Source organism: Anopheles arabiensis, chromosome 2, assembly GCF_016920715.1.
Source record: "Anopheles arabiensis isolate DONGOLA chromosome 2, AaraD3, whole genome shotgun sequence".
NCBI lineage: Eukaryota > Metazoa > Arthropoda > Insecta > Diptera > Culicidae > Anopheles > Anopheles arabiensis.
In genome coordinates, this window is record NC_053517.1 from 56,567,968 (window position 1) to 56,583,104 (window position 15,137).

Sequence of the window (15,137 nt, forward strand, 5' to 3'; positions counted from 1 at the left end):
TTAACAGTTAATCCCATATGTTTTACCCATTCCCATAAATACATTGACATTGTTCAAACATTTTTGAAAACACATAATTCAAACGATTTTGAACAACGCGAAATGCATTGTTGAATAGGGTAAACGTACCTATAGTGGTGGTAGTACCAATAGTGGTGGTATTGCCAGACTGGCAAACATTGAAATACTTTGAATGTGTAAACACTTTTTCCAAAATCCTTAGGATTTTATAATGAAATCCATATTTTTGTTTATTTTCGAAATGACTACGTAACAACGCAATTACAAATTTTCTTTTAACATATCTATTATAAAATGTTATTCATTAACTAAAATTCATTAAATACACTTCCTTGAAAGGGGTTAATACGGCCAGGCTGTAAAATAAAAATCAAAACAAACGATCAAAACAAACAAACAAACAAACTAAAATTCATTTCCTTTTGACTTTATTTTCGCATTTTTAAGCGCTTTTCATCATACTGCCATTATAGGTACACAAAAATAAAATCAGTAAAAACAGGACATCTTGCTTTTTTTTAATCAGAGTGTTGTGTCCGCACAAAATGAACATGAGACGGTGTGTGTACGGCACAAGCAGAATATATTATATTATCACTATCTTTGGTATCGTTTACAATAACACGTATATAAATAATATAAACGCAACACACACGCAATGCGGGGAGAGGACGACTGGTCCTGCTCGCGCCGCGATCCTCACTGAAGACGTCACAGGATGACAGCCTTGCTGTCAACAGTGAGCCCTCAGGATGAGGCAGCGGTCTGTCCACAACACAGAGGATATTTTTAACATGTAGTACTGCTTTCACTAAAATAAGCAACAGAAATGAGTTTTCTGTAATTTACCAAACAAAGGCCAAAATTTAGTGAATGAAAAATCGACTTCGAATTAAGCACACTCTTCCGAGTGTTGGTTGATTACAAGTCATTTCATGAATCACATTTATACATTTCTACGATCAAATTACGCAAGAAATCAATATTATGGCAGTAATCCTTGCTATTCATATGAAAATTGCTTCAAAACTAAGTTCCATTGATATTATACACTGGTTTGAGGAAACTTTGTTTACCACCACTATGGGAGCTAGTGATGGGAATAGTTCTGAAAATTGAGGAACGGTGCGAACCTGCCAATCTGGAGAAAAAGAACGGAATGTTCTCTTGAACGCAGGTTCAAGATATCCTGCTATTGGGGTCTTTTCCGTTTTAAGTTGGTAGGCTGAAATTTCAGCCTGTCAGCTGTTTGCATTGTATAGCAGTTTTCGAGCCGCTATCTAAGGGGGTATAACATACAGGTGAGCTTATCCCATGGTGTATGCATTTAGAAGGCAGATTTTTATCGCTTCTGCTCTGAATGAAGATTTTAAGAGTGTTTTATATATTCGTCAAGCCACTAGAGAGCATGTTTGAACAAAAATTTTCACCCATCAAGTCAAAAAGTGATAATCAATTTTGGTTATAAAAAGACCACCTGGACTACATACACTTTGATTCTGGATTCCATTACCAGATCTCTTTAATGCTCCTCGGGATAAATGAAAACACCACCTTGTTTTGCCGAGCAGGTACTCGAATCGAATTCTAGCTTTGAGGCTAGAATAATCTAGACGGAAAATCGCAGGCTAGTTTTTCGTGTGGTTTTGTATGGAGTGTTTACATGATTTTAGCCTCCAACTGTCAAACTCCATACAAAAAATCGACTAGAATTGTGAAAGGCCCCATTGTTACGCTTTTTCAGTTACTAACTTAACTAACATATGGATAATTTTAAATATATATGAATTCTTTAAGTAAAATTAATATACTACTTAAAGAAAAACTCTTAACCTAAGTAAACCGCTATACAGTGCATTTTGAAATAACTAGTTAAGACATTTTGTAGGATTTGTTTTTAAATAAATTTAAATATAAATAGCATCTAATAACATCGATCTATAACAAATATATAGAGTTTTAAGCTGTTTCCGTAGGGTTGACATTATACTGTACGGTGCACTACAGGAGTGTGCGGCAATGCACTTTAATTGTCTATAAGAATAGCGTTATTCCACGGGCCAATAAACGGTGTTCAATAAGTTATTGCAGAAGGCTAAACTTGTCGTGCACCTCAAGTATTTAGTCACACAATGAAGATCTCATGTAAAAATTCAAGTGCGTTCATTGAAGATGCATGCGCAACGAAGTAGCTTAGCACCCAACACATAGCAATTCATTAATTGCCACAATCCAGTCCAAATAACGCACCAATAGCAATAGTATGTATGTGGCAGAAGAGAAGCAATTCATTCATTGCGTTTACCTTTAGCGCAAGATTGTCTCTTTAAAATTTGGCAATTAACTTCTCACCTCACCAAAAGTCTCTATCCTTTTCTGGCTTCATGGCGCTGGTGTTGTACCGTTATCTCTGTGATTGAGAGAGTATGGCTTGCGCTGTTATCACTCACATATACATAATGTGTATGTCTATCCATCCTAGAAACCAGCATAAGAGAAGCGTAGAATATCGAGCGTTCTAGGCCGGATAGCAAAGAGCACTGAAAGTAACCAGTCCAGCACAGATTGTAGATGAGAGCAGCCGGTTCAGTTCGGATCGCAAAGAACGGTGGGAGCAACAGGTTCAAGTTGAGCCTGCATGGGGTAAACTTAAGGTTCACGGTCCAGATGCTTGCATGCTGGAACGGATCGCACCTGGCAGGTTTGGAACGGAACGCGCATCATTAATAGGAACACGATACGACGAGTATAGGAACCATACCACCATTACAGGTACAACGAAGCAGTCACAAAAATATGTATTTTTTTCGTAAATTTGATGTGTTTCATGGTAAAAATGCTTGTAAAGATAAAAAATATTCAAATTGGTATGTGTTAAAATATTTATTAAAAAAAAATTAAATACCTTCCTGACGCTGTACATTAATAAAAACACTTATGTACTACCACAAATTGCACCACTATTGATACATTACCCTAGTTCAAATAAACTAATTGAATCCAAATAACTTCGTACAGCTAACAATAAATCGTCAGATGGCCCCAAACACAAATTGGAAAATATTCAACAAAAAAAAAACCCTCCGGAGTTGATCCTGGTTTGAATCCGAGGGTAGCTGGATTCGAATCAATCCAAATCTGGCTGCAGGCCTTTTTAGGCCATCACTATAATGCGCCATACACATACACACACACACGCGCGTGATTAAAATCTAAATACTTGATAACTTAGGTTTAGAGCTCAAGTTTTTTCTCGTAAATGTCTGAAGCTGACTCGTACGACTTAACAACATGCCCGTCATGGGTTCAATCCCCAAATGGACCGTGTCACCATACGTAGGACTAGACTGACTGGGGGTAAATCAATAAGTCAATGAAAGTCAACCTCGCAAGTGGTACAGACAGGCCTTGACCTACATCGGTTGTTGTGCCAAAAAGAAGAAAAAGAAGAAGAAACTTCTGATGCTTATTTATATGTGTATATGAAAATTGCATTCGTTTGTAAATTTTGTCGTAAGAAAATTTTAGTGAATTATTATTATATTACTTTCAATAAAAATGCTCTTATGTTCTAAAATTTCATTGGTTGATGGCTTTGATAATAATCAAGGAAATAGAATTACAAATAAAGTTTTTAATCGAGGGGTCGCGGGTCGCACCGGATGACCTCAAAGGCTGCAGGTGGTGGCTAGCTTGACATTTTTTTAGAAAGATTTATTTTTTGTTTCTTCAAGTGCAATACCCGATAATCTTGATTTCGACTTTTCAACTTGAGGCGTGAACTATGTATTGATGGATATTTGACACACGATTATTTCGACTTACATCTTGTTCTGCAACCTTCCTTGTACTAAAACTCTGAACAATAAACTTTCAATGTTGCAAAATTGCTATTACCATTGAATCAAAGAGCCCCATTTGTTGATGAGTTTACATTTGTCCAATAGGTCAGCAATTATATACAAATGCAAAAGAATTGCAGCTGCACTACAGTTGACGTTTAGAAGATTCTGCACCATCCTCATAGCAAGACTAAGAGAAGTGCACTAATCAGACTATATGTTTTACTTAAGGATGCTATTTTTCATGTTCAACATTTTATTTAATTAGTAATGTACAAATATATATCCAGATACATAAAAAGTGATTACTTTTCGCTTTATCTAAAGTACTTTAATGAAGCTGTGGACTGAAATGGGCTTGCGATAGAATTTATACAGTGACAGTTATCTAGACACAGAACAACTCTAAGTTTTAGCACCCTACCATCGATTATAACAAATAACGCGGACAGGAAGCTTCACGAACGTTATCTTGATATGATGTCAATCGGATACACGAAACATCGATACTTCCTACAGTCGTTTTCACTATCTGAACAAATACCCTGACTCGGACTGTATACCTGAACATTTGTAAGATTTTTTGTCATTACTCTAGCTTGCGCATCATGTTTATCTATAGGAAGCACATCAAATATTTGGTTCACTTTATTATGTCTTACTGCAATGTGACGCGGTTGTAAGCCCTCACTGTTCATAGTCCCTAGTACCAAGTTTGCGATTACGAGTATCTAATGTGACAAAGTCTTAACCCTTCCTCAAACCTGAAAACTGTCTGCAGCCATGTGTGGTACTGCAGTTGTTGCGATAAACATTTATTTATTGATAAGCCTTGGTGCTACTGTTTCGAACACGATGGGTTGATTCTTAGCGCTTGTGTATTTTTTTTTCATACGCTGATAGTGCCATATCGGGCATCCAAAAGTGATCATACAAAACACATTAGGAACGATAAACTAAAAAAAATGGTAATAGGTTGAGCAAGCATTAGGTTTTGGTCTGTGTAATTGTTGTGAATGCGATGGCAGAGATACTATAGACAAATATAAATCAAAGGAAGTGTGTAGATTGCATTGTTAGAAGTTAATTTAGGCTTATTTTCCATAGCGATCAGAGTTAAAAAATGATAACACCATTGATTTTGGAAATAGCTAATGAAATTAATAAAATAACAGTTCTCTAATTTTAAATCAATGAGTTTTGTGTATCAATGAGCTCCCACATTCGATAACTTCATCAATTCTTAGCGGACTCACACGTCGCGAGCTAGCCCGATGTAATATTTTTCAACTGAATCAATTTTGGCTTTCCGTCCGACTGGCAGACCCTAGCGTCCTCTCATACCGTACGTTCGAATATTGTATTATTTTAACGCGAAAATATTACATTCTTTCCCTTTGTAAATATGTGATTCAGTTTGTGATATATAAGCGATATATAGCACGAATTAGCACATGACTGGGCCTCCACACGTACCAGGGTCGTGTGGTGTACCGTACAGTCAAACTCTGCATGCAAAAAGGAACGGTACGGTACGCTAAGCCGTGACGTGTAGAGGCCCGCTCACAGTGCCATCGGGAAATTTCGGGAGCCTGTAGAGGCAGAAAGAATAAAAAGAATACAAAAATAATACAAGAAGAATCAATAAGTCGGGAAATGAGAAATCTGGTATAGTTTTAGGGTCGGATACACAATTGTAACAACCCGTGGTACAGACCGTGCCCCCATACGTTGGACTGGCTATCCGGCTATGGTAACCTTAAAGTCAAAGAAAGCCAGGCCCACCAGTGGTACAGGCACGCCTTGACCGACTACGGTTTTTGCCAAAATAAAGAAGAAGGTTGAAAATTTACAATTATTATGATATAAAGATAACCTGCAATTAGTGTAGTTAGCATGCAAATGTTAATAAACAAAATGAAACTAAAAATGCTACTTCGATTTGTGAAACGTATACACTTTAGTTGAATTTTGATTATTGTCTAAATTATTTCTTGATTCAAGAAATTTTTCGTGTCAAAAATAATAATGTGTATTATTATACAACACATTGCTATCGTTCATAGAGTTAGAACGCGGTTCAAGATATCCTGCTATTGGGGTCTCTTCCGAAATAGAACCAACAAATAATTCGTTTCTGCGAATTCAATAATTCGTAGAAACGAATTATTTGTTGGTTCTATTTGAGCATTTTTTGACTTTATTTTGGAAACTATTTATTCTGCTTAATTTGAGCTGATAGCAAAACAGGTATCTCGCTGGATAGTAAAAAAAAGTCCAAAAAAGATTCGCGAATTGTTTTTTTAATGCATGGATATCACCAATAACCTTTAGAAGAATGTTCTCCCATGCACAGCGATCCCAAAAATAAGTTGAAATATCAAAATTTACAGTTTTCTTTGCATCTGCCAAAAGATTACAAGCAAAGATGTGTGCCATCCACACTGCGAATAGCCGCGTTCAGACACGGCATATTCTGCTAGCAAATAACTTTCAAACACACTTGTTCACTGAGGTAGAAGAAGTCTAGCAGTCTATGGCGAATCTTTTTCGAGCAAACCAAGCTATCCATCGCGGAATGGATAACAAAAATATTTGCTTGCTATTTTTAATAGGCCGAGAGAAATATCGTGTTTTTTTGTCTTTTAACATTTATTTTCGATTGCTTCCAAGTTCTAAATGTTCTAAAGGTTGTATATTGTGCATTTCTTACAACAAGAACCCGTGTTTAACGAAATATTTTGTTAATTTACGATAATTGAACCCTGCAAAGATTCGTGGTGTGTAAATGCAAAATATTGGCAAATCTTTTTTTGAAACTTGTTTCTAGAGGAAGGGGAAAGATTTGCCAAGAGAGATATGGAGTGTCTGAGTGTATATAATAAGATTCACTGAACTCTTCTCGATTATTCGTTGCCATGGGAAACGCTGATATTGACAGGAGTTTTTATGCAGAAATCGTTCCGTCGAAACGCGGCTTTTCTCTTCACCAAAAAATGTTCAAATCTAAGGTGTAAGTCCAAAAAGTGACGCTTTGGATATCTGACAACAGTTTATAATCGAAGTTTCAGAATCGAGACCTACGATATGGTGTATTTTAATCGTATCTATAACCAAAAATACACCTTTGCTTATATAAGCTCCTATTTGGATAGGAGATATATTTCATGCAACAATGAATAGGGGAAGGTAGGTAAAGACGGACACTGCGGGTAAGATGGACACTTCTCATAAATGCATCAAAATGGTAATTTTCGAAAAAATCAAAAATGCAGCATCCTAACTTAAAGTTAAATAACACATTTGAAAACATTTTTGGCAATATATATGCAAAATTGGTTAAATCAGCGAACAAAATAAACTTTCAATCATGAGCATCCTTGTGGATCTAAATTGACTACAACGGATCTTAAGCTCTAAAACTTGTATTGTTTACATTTCCGGAAGTTTTATTTCATGAATGGGTTGTCGTGATCATTAATGAAAAAACTGGCGAAAGAACGAGGGTAAAAGCAATACAAAATATTGTTTTCTGGTGGTTTAAACATTCTGACACCAAAGCGGGAAAGACGGACACCTTGTTGTAGGGAAAGATGGACACCAAATTTTTTTTTTTTTACTTCTTATATCAATTGGTGATGAATATATTTCTTCAAATACCTTAAATAAAGCTATTCCGGTGCTATAAATCAATCAGTAATTAGAAAAGTATTTCAATGATCGAGAATTAAATCACCGGTCAAAATAGTAGCCATTCGTTATGCTATTACACGCTCGACGCTGATGAGGCGCTTCACGAAATCCAATATCTTCTCACGACATAGACAACTTTAAGCAATAAAAAGATGAGGCATTTATACGACATTGTTCAGGAATAGATGAGAAATTCTATGGGATTACAAACATCAAATGTTGAATTTTGACATGGTGAAAAATGGATTAAACTATTAACAAGTCCCTCAAAAATTACTGGGGTCGTGGTCTTTTCGCGTAGTAATTTCCTTAAAGGCAGTTCTAGACTGTTGTTCTGTAAGCTGGAGCAACGTCAGCTGTAAGTGCGCGATATTTCAATAATGCTTTAGATTCTGCATTCTACGGTGTATTAGAAGCGGAGCTTACAATTTATAAAACCACAGCTGAATGAATCGTCGTTGCAATAGGCCAAAAATTAGTTTATAAACGTACCAGGACGTGGAAAGCGATAGAATTTGTTAAAATACTGTAAAACTCTTCACTTTCCAACGTTTTCTACAGGTGTCCATCTTACCCTTAATGGTGTCCATCTTTCCCATATCAGGTGTCCGTTTTACCCGAACATTTCAAAACCGCACGAAAAAAACCATGTTTTTCATTCATGAAAAATACGCAAAAATCGATGGAAACTTAAAAGTTTCAACACATTTTCTGATAAAACATAAGTGTAAGATAATATATGCACATTTTCAAGATCGTTGCACTTATATATCCCTAGATTTTTACCATTTCCCTTAACGTGTCCGTCTTTACTTACCTTCCCCTACATCTTTACTTAAAAAAAATCAGCTTATTTTACGTTTGTATAGTAAAAATATTTATTTTTATGCCATATCTTTATTATGTATGGCATTTAGATACATATATTTAATACACAATAGTTCAACTGACACTAATAGACCGCCATGTCCTCTTGACTTTACATGGCTAAACACTTCAATTTATACCAGTTAAGCAACATATTTAGAGTTAAAAAACTTCTGGAAAATGATCTATATATATATAAGTACACGTAATGCTATAGCTATAATAAAAAAAAAAAAAACTTGCGACTAAACGGAAACCCGAACTACTTATTATATTTATTAGCTATCTGGGTTAATAAAGAAAATCATTAATTTGTTTAACATTATATTGAATAAGTCATTTATGCTAAATAAATATTCAAGCTTGGATATTTGGAATTCTTCATAAAAGTGTATGTGACTGTAATAATTAAAAATTAAATAAAAAAAACAATTTCTTCCAAATGACAACTTTTAGCTATAAAAATCATTGTAACGCCAACTAACAACTAACGCCATGTAACCCGCATGGGTCGTATTTTGAGGGTCTCCTGTGCACACCAAATAAGATTTAAATAAAAACTGGAATGTTTTCTCCAAAACAGAATTAAAAATGTGGTATAAGCTTGAACTTTTAGATCATTACGCATAAGAAGACAATCAGTCACTTTCCAAAGCTCCATCGATGATGAACGATAGTTGCAGTGGCCAGTGTACAATGGTTACTTTAATTTATTTCATCAGTGCCCTGTTCAGCAATGCCTACAATATGGCACAATGCTCTAAAATATCCGAAGAAACCACAATTTTATATAATTTTTGACAACCGCTTCGATCGTTCCCACTTCGATTTATATTTTAAAGTAATTCGATATCAAATTAAGGTTTAGTTATTTGGAAGTTGATTCATACAGATTTTAATTTTCATTGGAGTAAACTAATATTAACAGAAAATGTATATAATAACTTCATATAACATAAGCATTAGACGTCTTTAGGTCTCTTTTGATTGTTTCTCTTGCATGTGGCGAATCTTTTTCCTTTCATGTCAAAAATGATTCTTGAAGTTTTATGCTTATGCCCTTATCTCTATCTTGCATTGAAATCAGTCCAGGAATGTTGATCACTGATCATCACTATAAACATTCGCAGCCTTTTTGTACAATTTCGTTTTCGATTTGCGAATTGTGTCATTTGAAATGTCCTAAAGTTTTGTTGAAATAGTTTACTACCGCTTCAAAATAAACCATAAAATCTACATGAACATAAATGCACTCAATCTGATAGCAGAAAAACATCAGTTTAAAACCTGGGTTTTTGTTTATGCTACGATGGAAATTGTCTCGCTTGCAAATATAACAATTTCCCGAACAACCCACTGACATGCGTGATACCTTTTAACCAAACCATAAACAAACAAAAGTAAGCTAAAAGGGGGAGCTAGAAGGGAGTTGTGAACTTGTTGAAGTTTCAAACAAGCGCTAATTTACGAGCCGGCAGTCAGATAGGTCGCACGACTCAACCATCCCGCGGCGACCCAAGTGCGGCAACTGACAGGCTTAATTAATAGATTATACTGTATAATAGGGATGTCTGGCGAAAGTTAGGATTATGTCGAAGATGGACGTTGATGGTGGATCACTCCCACAAATAACGGAGGATGAGGTAGGTTAGACAAGGAGAATTCCTTAAGCAAGGAAGATACAACATGGAGGTTTAACTTTTGCCCATTTTAATACATATTTTCAAGCCTTCTTTTATGTTGTATGGAAGATGGAAAAGCGAAAACGCGTAGAAGTGTTATATTTTTCTGACCTTAATCATGCTCATAGTAGGTTTATCAGATGTTTGTGTTAAGATTGCAAGATGACCTTTGACATGTTCGATTGCTCAAATGTAACAACAATAGGAATGGGGGAAAATGCACATGTTTTTTTTTTGTTGAGCGATATTAACGCAAAGTTTTGGTTTAATTGTACACAACATACGCAAACAAAATGTGTTGCATTGAGACTAAAAGTCTAAAAGCGTTTCTTATTTGTACAGTAATAGATACCTATAGAATATAGATACGGCTGCATCAACACGGTAAACGTAATCTTTGATCGATAAAGGAACTATTGCTAAGGGATAGGGAGTAAAAATATTGTTTTGATGGGCAACGGTGGTATATGGATTGCATATCGGTAAGCCGTAATCCTTGAAAAACGATTGCAACCATCGATGCTACGATACACATTCTGAGGTAGCTGTATTCAACTTAGACATTTGTAAGAGAAGTCACAGCACAGTGATTCGCTTAGGCACTTGACTTGCTGATGAGAGACTGTGATATTGAATGACGATCTATGATAAACAATAAACCCGTTCGTGTCGCGTGTTGCTTGAACTTACCCAAAGCGGTTAGGGGAACGAACTGTGCAAGTTTTCTTGAGTTTCGGTTACGTCATGTGATCGTAGGATTTTCATCAACATAATAGAGAAGTTGTTGACAGAATTTCAACGTTGGGGTACTAGTGCGGTGTAAATAAAAATGTAACATGACCGACAAGCTATAAGATAAAATATAACACCACGTATGATATAGAATTACCACGCTTGTGGCTGCTGTAAGACAGTCTATATTCGTACCGCTTAAACTCTTGAACGAATGATACGTTCTCATTGCACATTTTTTTTTCACGATTATAGATTTTTGACTTCTTCGATACCTAAAGCAACATATTTCCAAAATATATTTACTTTAATATACAATTATTTTCAGATAAATTATACTCAATATTAAAATTATAGCCAATTGTATAAATTACGTGCAAAAGTGTTATACTTGTGAAATGAACAAATTTATACGCTTTTAAATATTTTAACGTTTAACACTGTCTCGCACAACTGTAATTATACTTTGTTTTGTTTTTTTTTTAAATTAAAAATGTTATTTGAGGTTCATTTAAAAAGTTAATATTGATTTTCAGACTACGGCAGCATAGGTGTAGTTAACGGTACTAACTCTAATATCCCTGATCAGTTTCGCAAATACATTAATTCATCATACGACAGGTTCCAGCACTTTCAGCTCACAATTTAAGTATTAAACTAATATACTTTGATGGCATGCATGGTGATCTATAGTATCATAAACCGGAAATGACATAATTTAATTTGTTGAACAATTATTGTAATCGGTTTCAACGTTTTCCAATGACACGTTCGCTGTACTTAGAATATCATAGAAAATGATAATCAATGTTTTATTCGTTTTTTTTTCAAATTCACATAAGAATGTTATACACATTACTCCATTGCCTATTTCACAAGTTCAAATATAAGAAAGGCCCAATTAAGTGCAACTCTTTTGATTTGCAAAGTTTTACCAATTTTTTACAATTTTTGACAAATAATCTGGCTTTTTATAAGTAATCTAATTAGTAAGTGAGTAGTAAAGTAGGTTAGTAAGAAAGAAAGTGGGTAAAACATGTTATTGCTATCATTTATCATTTTAATGATAAACTCCTTATTGACGGTCAGTAATTCATTTATGCTGCAGTGTCTTTTGTATTGATTCCATCCGTATTATTTTCAAGAACATTTTTTTATAAAAACTTTTTTTAAAATAAATTTACCTATTACATTTTTTTATTTACGTTCACTGATATAAATAATTGAAAAAGAAACTAGCTTTTGTTTATTAAGGTTTGATTGTTAAATATTAAATTTTAGTTAAAAAGCCACAAGAATAAATTATCGTTTGTTTTACTGCTACATTGTTCTGGCAAATTGTAACTATACCTCATGCTAGCCATTAATATTTGATATAGAAAGCCCTAAATTTTTTGACTTATCTCGTGTTTTTCATCGTTCAAACATTTTGCTAATATATTGAAGTTTATTTTTAATATCAGGATACATTTTACGGTTTTAAATACCAGCGGATACTGCTACGCATTTAAGTAAATTTGTTAAAGGCAATTAACACATTTACGTTTACGCATTACCAATGGCTCTAATAACTTAATTATAAACTTATAAGAAAAAAGGATGAGTATGAAGAGGTTTATTACATTCTACTAAATATTTTAGGTTACTTATAAACTCCGCAATTGATTCATCCAAATTCGGAATTAATTGCTACATTACAGAAAAAAATCAATTTAGTTTTGTCCAGTACGCCCTGCATCGATATTCATAATGTAAAGACTGATGTGAAATATAAAAATGATTTTTATAAAAAAAAATTAATATTGTTTGATATGGCCTGTTGTATGTAAATATTTGCAAATTTTTTGGTCTGTTAAGGAAGTAATACGCTAATGGCTTGAATATTTCATGATTGATAAAAAACACTAAAAAATTAAAAAAGGGAGGTCTCTTGGTACTTTCGTCATACTGCACAATATATCCGTCATAGGATCAAGCTGCATATGGATCGAACACCTTATACGTAGGACTGGCTATTTTGCTGTAGGTTAACTAATAAATTCATTGTCATTGTCAACATTCATTTAAAAAAAGGCAAAATTCCTTGGTAACTGTAAATTTATTGTCAGTTTAGCTCATTTATGGCTAGCTTAACTAGCTTAACAAAAATGTATGAAGTAAATAAAAAGTCTACAGGGTCAGTATCCGGGAGTACACAATCAGATATAAATTTATTCTTGTAGGATTAAATAAAAAAATATTCAATATAAAATTACATATAATTAACCTTATCATCATTGCATTACTGGAAGGAAATGGTTTTACATTGAATATGTGTAATAAGAAGTTTAGATCATGTTACACGACTGACCAGTCTAGTAAGAGCAGTGATATTTATAAAAAAAAACCAAAAATAAGAAATCAGTTTGAGAAGTTCTGCACCGAAACATAATTCGTACGTTAATGAATTATAAACGTCAAGGGGGTCGTTGGCATCTTCTTACTGTAGATTGTCGACCGTATAGTACCGATTCATTAGCTATTGTCAAACGTATTGAGACGTTTGATACAACAAATCATGAAAACATGTTTGGTCAGTTGATCAGATATGACAATTTTATGGTCAGCGTCGTCTGTAGCTACTGATATATCATTAATTACCGCTAATGAAAATGAAATTTTTGACATCGCAGAGAAGTTGAATGTTTGTTGACTGTTGTTTCTTTTCCTAAAAGTTATGCCTGTAGGTAATTAACAAAGCGGTATGGATTAGAACACATGTAAGTTTATTACGTATATTTATTTTGGGAAAAGATAAAGAGCTAGTTAGGATATATGTCAATATATGTCATATAAAAATTTAAAATGTGTGAGTAATTCAAATTTGACAATGGTACTTTAAAGTTACTGTGTGGTACTATGTGTTAAAATAGTTTAAATGATATATGTCAGATTTTATTTTTTTTATGAACTAACTGGCATTTCTTATCCGTCAAATACAATCGCTTAAACTGGCATCGCTTAGAATTATTTTAATAATGTAAAACAATTGATACTGCAAAATGTTTGGTTTGCTGTAATAATTAAAGAAACCCCTAAGGGAGAGGTTTCACCGATTGGTTGCGTGTTGCCTGTTGTTGTTGTTGTTGTTGTTGTTGTGAAAATATTATAATTATATGTTGTGATAAAATCTATTCTGTATACACTATGGACCATGCAAATTGAGTTGTAGGGAATGTTCGACTACAGTTACAGGCTACGACTACAAGCCACACTGATGTATTTGCATGTATTTCTTGGTTAGGTAAATGGAACCTCAACATGTGAAAATTTACAAGTTAAAAAAAATATCTTTTGCTATGCCACAGATATTTTTAATTTGACACTATGAAAGCATTGGAATTATAGAAAGGATAAGTGATCGCGGAAAGATTGAATGAAATTAAGTCAATTTGGTGAGTAGTGTAGTGTGGAGTAGTGCTACCCACAAATTAATTTGTAAGCCGGTGGTTGTGCTATATTAATTTCAATACTAATCTATTTTGTTACATATCCAGCAAGTACAGTGCAAATGCGCATGCAGAGGCATGCATGTTAATATTGAAATAACAGAACTGTATCCATAATGTAGTGTCTACAAAGGGGGAGGTTTGAATCTAATATTTGTTTTTATTATCTATGACATTCAAATTACTGCCTCGTGTCTTTTCTCTCACTACCAATTGGGTAAGCTTTGCAGTACAGTGCAGTTTGTGACATTTTTGACAGTGGACAGTTAGCCAATTGAAAGTAAATTGAGACCCCACAACACGTCTGCATGGGGTCGTTGGTATTGTAATATCGATCGTAGGCGTACTTTTTTTGCTGTTGCGCGTTATTATAGAAGAATCTATTTCAGCCACCAAAGAAGTTGAACAGGGTAGAGAACGAAAAGAATTGTTTCTATGCTAGCATAATCCACTTTCGTTTTCAGTCATCGTTCCGTCGTTTTTCGTTAGTGACCTTGACGGCATCGCAGTAAAAAACGTCTGTCCTCGACACGTTTTTGTTGGGGTCCACTTACTTCTGGACGATAATGGCAATTTCATTCAAATGGAAACGACCCAAGTCACGCACGGTGTACAACCTCTTTGACCCGTAACATAGACTAAGAATAAGTGAGCGTTGTTTTTATTGTTGGTGGTTAAAATTGGGGAGTTTGTTAACCTCACCAGCTATGGTAGTTTTTAATTAACAAAATCGGGGTTGTTTTGCGTTGTTCTTTAAGCAGTATGTGGTCTAAGCATAAGTTTAATGTTTGGTATGCTGAAAAAGCTTATGG

The 15,137-nt window shown here is 34.4% G+C and overlaps 1 protein-coding gene across 2 annotated transcripts in view; it reads right to left on the reverse strand.

Annotated features, from left to right (window-relative positions):
* Positions 1-15,137, reverse strand: part of LOC120896693 (homeobox protein Hox-A1-like) — a 45,108-nt gene that overhangs the window by 27,791 nt on the left and 2,180 nt on the right. The gene's annotated exons all lie outside the window — the stretch shown is intronic.